Here is a 5,913-nt window from a genome sequence, read left to right on the forward strand (position 1 = left end):
TCCCACATTTGGATTTATAGAAGTCTTTCATATTGACAGTGAAATTTATATAGATTGAAGCTTTTTATGATTCTCCTTAACAAAAATAACTTGCTCAGTTGACTATTTTTTATGACGATATTGAACTTTTGGATCTAAATAATTCTTGAGAAGTTATTTCTGAAGTAGATGATGATTGATAAAACAATTCTTGATTGTAATTTCTAGTATGAATACTGCTTTGAACATTAAATTTATTATTGTTAGTAAAACATCAATTTTCTTGTTGATAACCAATTCTATCTTCATAGATTTCTTGAGATATCTTCTTACGAACTTTTGTTATTGCATCAATAACTGCCTCTGGTTTAGGCGGGCAACTCGAAAAATAGACATCAACTAGAATTAACTTATCGACTCCCGAACGGTACTATAAGAATTGGTACTAAACATCCCTCCCGTAATAGTATAGGCCCCCATGGCAATGAAATATTTAGGTTCAGGCATTTGTTCAAATAATCTGACTAAAGAAGGAGCCACTTTCATTGATACTGTGCCGGCTGTTAAAATTAGGTCCACTTGCCTAGGACTTGATCTTGTTACCAATCCATAATGATCAAAGTCAAATCACAAGCCTATTAATGCACCAAATTCAATAAAACAACAACTGAGACCATATAAAAGTGGCCATAAACTTGAGAGTCTTGATTAATTTGAAAGATAATTCAAGGTAGTTGAAATAACTGATTTGGGTATTGTTTGGTCAAGTGATGGCAACTCAATCAAATTCATAACTATCTCAATAGACTCTTTTTTATTATTTGAATATTCATGAGCTAAGTCCACTCCAATGCTCTTTTTCTCCATGCATAAACTAAACCAGCAATTAGGATAAGCACTAAAATTAAAGCTTATATAAATACGGATACACCTAATACATCAAAACTCATTGCTCACGAATAAAGAAAGACACTTTCAACATCAAAAACAACAAAAACTAAAGCAAACATATAATACCAAACTCAGAATTGTACCCAAGCATCCCCTATAGGTTCTATACCCAATTCATAACTAGACAGCTTCTCCGGTCCTTCACTAAGGGGAGCTAAAACTCCAAAAACAAGAAATGCCAAGATAGGAATAACACTTGATATTATCGGAAATGCCCAAAAAATATCATGTTCGCAAAGCAGAAACATAGATGCGTTCCTATTAATTAATGTGGAGTATACTGAATTAGTTGATTCGAATTAGAATTAATTGTCAATTCGTCCAGAACAGTTTAACTTAAGTTAAATAAGGATTCTGTTATTCTTAGCCTTAGTGATATAACATATATGCATTAACAAAAGAGGAATTTCTAATCTTTTTAATTCTTTTTTTGAATAAAAAGTCAGGTACACAATGTGGCTATTGAGTCAATAGAACTATATACAAAAAGGAATACATGCAATAATTATATTATCTCTTTATGAATTATCCTCAATTGCTATTATTTTATAAAATACTAGAATTATTGTGTGTAAAATGGAGATAATTCTTAATCTTGTTAATTAAATCTCTTTAAGGGCTACGAACCAACTATAATTTTTTTCCATATAAAAAATATTAGTCAGATCTCGACTGTCCCCACCGACTTTATAACAAAAAATAAAAAAGGTGTTTTGTAGAGTTATAATGCAAATATATTTTGATTAGTAATATTATAGTAAAAAAAAGGGTCATTTGTAATGAACCGACTTCTTTTTTATAGGAATATCACTTAATCAGATTAACCCCTATTCATATTAGTAAGGCGAATCTTAATTTTTAATACAAGATAAATAAAGTAAGTTTGTTTTGAGGCAAACCCATTTATGCATTAGCTACAGCACTACAGCGCCTAGTATCCATCATTTACGGCTAGGACTACTGGGGTATCTAATCCCATTCACTCCCCTAGCTTTCGTCTCTCAATGTCAGTGTCGGCCCAACAGAGTGCTTTTGCCATTGGTGTTATTTGCGATCTCTACGCATTTCACCGCTCCACCAGAAATTCCCTCTGCCCCTACCGTTCTCCAGCTTAGTAGTTTCCACCGCCTGTCCAGGGTTGAGCCCTGGGATTTGACAATGGACTTGAAAAGCCACCTACAAACACTTTAAGCCAATCATTCCAGATAACGCTTTCATCCTCTGTGTTACCGCGGCTGCTGTCATAGAGTTATCTGATGCTTATTCCTCAGATACCGTCATTGCTTCTTCTCCGACAAAAGAAGTTAAGGACCCATGGGCCTTCTACCTCCACGCGGCATTGCTCCGTCACACTTTTGCCCATTGTGGAAAATTCCCTAGTGCTACCTCCCGTAGGAGTTTGGGTCGTGTCTCAATCCCAGTGTGGCTGATCATCCTTTCGGACCAGCTACTAATCATCGCCTTCGTAAGCTATTACCTCACCAACTAGTTAAACAGAAGCAAGCCCCTCGGGTAGATTCCTCCTTTTGCTCCTCAGCCTACGAGGTATTAGCAACCATTTCCAGTTTTTGTTTTCCTCCCAAGGGCAGGTTCTTATGCGTTACTCACCCGGCCGCCACTGGAAAAACCACTTCCCATCTGACTTGCATGTGTTAAGCATGCCGTCAGCATGCATTTGGAGCTAGGATCGAACTCTCCATGAGATTCATAGTTGCATTACTTATCGCTTCCTTGTTCTTAGACAAAGCTGATTTGGAATTGCCTTTCATTCCAAGTTATAACGTGTATCCATGCGCTTCACATTAGCCTAGAGTTCGCTCCTAGCAATATAGCAATCCCTACCCTATCACGTCAATCCCACGAGCCTCTTATTCATTCTCGTTCGATCACTCTGGGGGAGCAAGTCAAAATAGAAAAACTCACATTGGATTTAGGGATAATCAGGCTCGAACTTATGACTTCCACCACATCAAGGTAACACTCTATTGTTGAGTTATATCCCCTTCCAGCCCATATCAAGAAATAGAACTGTGATGTAACACGATGCACTGGGATCAAATGGCTCGTGTTACACCACAAGGAGAGGAGGGCTGATCAGTGAAGAGGCAACATAGGGCGGGTGCGTCGGTAACGACGGCTGGTTGAGCCTCGGTTATTGCTCGCTATAGGAAACAAAAATAGGTGTCGACGATGCAGAGCGGCGGCTGTATATCCTGCGGCGGCATGTACTTCGCGACGGTGAACTAGCAGGGGCATGTCATCCGGTGATCGTCTCCCTTGAAGCTTCTAAAGGAGACCGTAGTGGCGGGCATAGGACGGCGTAAAGGCGCAGCGGCATAGGGCGACTGCATTTAGGTACTATCGGATGTTGACGACGATGATGTCTGGCATCGCTTCTAGGGTTGTAAGCTACCACTAGTGGACGGAGGTAGGCAATGGTGGCGACGACGGTGGCAGTTCATCCTGCGCCAGCATGTATTTGGCGACAGTAAAGTGGTGATGGCGGGTCGTCCGAGGATTGTTCTCCTCAAAAGTACTCTAAGGAACACTAGGCGCGCGTGTGGCACGCGTAGACACGATACCGGGCTCGAAGGCGAGCGCGGGGGTGAGGACGGTGACGGCGGAGCTAGGTGCAGTAACAGGCTCGATGGTGAGTGCAGTATTGAGGACGATGGCGCAACTAGGTGCGGTGACGGGCTCAGAGGCGAGCGCGGTGGCACGGATGGCACCCGCGCATGTAGGCGCGGCGATGGCTCGGAGATGAGCACAGTGACAATGACGGCAACAACGCATGTAAGTGGTGCGATGGCTCGGCGACACGACACAGTAATAAGGCTGGTAGTGTACTGCGCGGCGGTGGCTGCGACTTGGGTGCAGCTGCACAACTACGCGGCTGCACCGCCTCATGGCTCGCGGTTGCACGGCTGATGTCGGACGTTGTCTAGGACGTCGTCTAGGACGTCGTCCGATCGGCACCGAATATGATTGTTCAGTTTCGATCAGTGATGATGTATCGTATTACGGCGGTGTCGTCATCTGACGGATGAAACCCTAACGAGTTATGTAATTACAATGCAATGAGATGCGTCCTACGTTTTGTACGTGCAAGCTTCGACTCGAGGGAGGCGCCGAGCTCCAAGCTTGGATGGGGGTCACCGAGTGACGGTGACGATGGCCTCTCGAACCTCGTCGGAGCGACGAGGACGTCTACAACCAAACAGACTCAATTCCATTGGGCTCACACGTAACGAACGTACTCGTCCGTACTGGTAAGACACTCACAATCGTAGTTATCTCTCGTTTAGCTTCCCTCACCTACCTAGCCCGAGCACAGTGGAGTCAGGACGAAAATCTACTGTAAGAAGTAATTAAACTAACAACGGGAGATGATGACGTATCTCGTCGACGGTGGCTCGTAGTGCAGGATCTCATCTTCGTCGGTGGCATATCAGAGCGGGTGGGGCAGAGAGGCGCCGGAGTAGACAGCGCGGTGTCCTTGAGCGTCTGATCGGAGCGATGTTGGCGGACACAATCCGCTCGTTGGGGAACCCAAGGCTGGATGGTCGTCCGTGAAGGTGAGGGGAAGGAAGACTTCTGCTGAAATTCCCGTGGTCCACCGGTAGGCGATCGCCGGGTGAGGCCGGTCACGAACTGGGAAACTCCATGGGGGTGGGCAAAGCCTGATCGGGGGCGTCCACAATCCAGGGCAATCCTCGGGGTCACGTGCGGCCTTCCACCGGCGCAGGAGGACTTCTGCGATGCGCTCTGCTTGAGGATTTCCACGGTCGCGAAATGGCCGTTCACTTGAAGATTTACACGGCCGTGAATTTGCCGTCGCGTGAGGATTTCCACGGCCGTGAATTCGCCGTTCGCTTGAAGGTTTCCACGACCGCCACCAATAGGACCAACGGCGAGGGTCCGACGGCGGATCCCGAGGGCTCGTTGTCCTATTTCGAGTCCACGACCTGCTCGCGGTAACTCTCTCGCGGCCGTGTCTTGATCGATCGGTTGTGGAAAAAAAAATGAACGACGGTCATTGACAAAAAAACAGCGGCAATTCACCGGCTCCGGGAGGTTAACGGGGAACTAGGGGCAGGGCGCAGCCGTCTACCTTCCTGGATTCTGGGCTCGATGAGCCCCTCCCTACCGACTCTTCATTCTCTTGCTCCCTTCTCTTTCCCTTTTCCTTTCTCTCTCGATGGAGGAAGAGGAGACCAGAACGATAACAAAATACTTCTCTTCTCAATTCTTGGTCTAATTTTCTTAGGGCGCCCTCTCTTCACTTATAAAGGGGGAAGGGATGGGCCCTAAGTGGGCTAACAAAATTAAGGAAAAAAAACTGTCCATTAAGGGGGCCCTTATATTATGGGCCCCCTCATTACACAATGAAGAGGGAGATTAAACAAAGAAAAAGATGAGAGACAAGGGAGAAGGGGGAAAAGGAAGGCCCCTCTCCCTTGACGATAAGATGATGGACGGACAAAACACGTCGCGAATGCGAGGAAAAATCGACGACTCGATGGGGAAAAACATAAAACACGAAAGAAACAACGATGAAAATGATAAATGATAATTGAGCATTTGTCACCCAATCTTCAACGACAGTGGCGAGCAGCGCGGACAACGTCATTGGCGATCTCTGATGGTGTGCACCATCAATGGCTGCTCGGCTATGCAGCAGTAAGGTTGTGTGGCCGCGTGGATGATGATTGCGGCCTCTACGGGTGGCTGCGGGCGCTACGGGCATCTATGGCCGCTCCGACGGCTGAGGCGGCTCCGGCGAGTGAGGCCGCTCTGGCAGCTGCAGACGCTGTGCAAGGCTACGGCCTGCTCTGGCGGTTGTGGTTGTCGCGGCCCTTATGGCGGTTGCGGTAGCTGCGGTCGCTGCGGCAGTTGTGGGGGCTCCGGCGGCCGCAGTCGGTCTGGCAGCTGTGGCCACTACGAGCAGATGCTGCCACTACGGGCGGTTGTGGCCTCTTTTCA

The 5,913-nt window shown here is 46.3% G+C and overlaps 1 long non-coding RNA gene and 1 pseudogene across 1 annotated transcript; both read right to left on the minus strand.

Moving 5' to 3' along the window:
• Positions 1-1,822: 1,822 nt before the first annotated feature.
• LOC144713381 (18S ribosomal RNA) lies at positions 1,823-2,625 on the minus strand (annotated as a pseudogene).
• A 1,644-nt stretch (positions 2,626-4,269) lies between these two features.
• Positions 4,270-5,187, minus strand: LOC144712725 (uncharacterized). The gene is made up of 2 exons (XR_013583866.1): positions 5,042-5,187; positions 4,270-4,925 (listed from the first exon to the last, which is right to left on the minus strand). It is a non-coding gene; the product is annotated as an uncharacterized LOC144712725 (long non-coding RNA).
• Positions 5,188-5,913: the final 726 nt, after the last annotated feature.

This window comes from Wolffia australiana, chromosome 15 (assembly GCF_029677425.1).
Source record: "Wolffia australiana isolate 7733 chromosome 15, ASM2967742v1".
NCBI classification, from domain to species: domain Eukaryota; kingdom Viridiplantae; phylum Streptophyta; class Magnoliopsida; order Alismatales; family Araceae; genus Wolffia; species Wolffia australiana.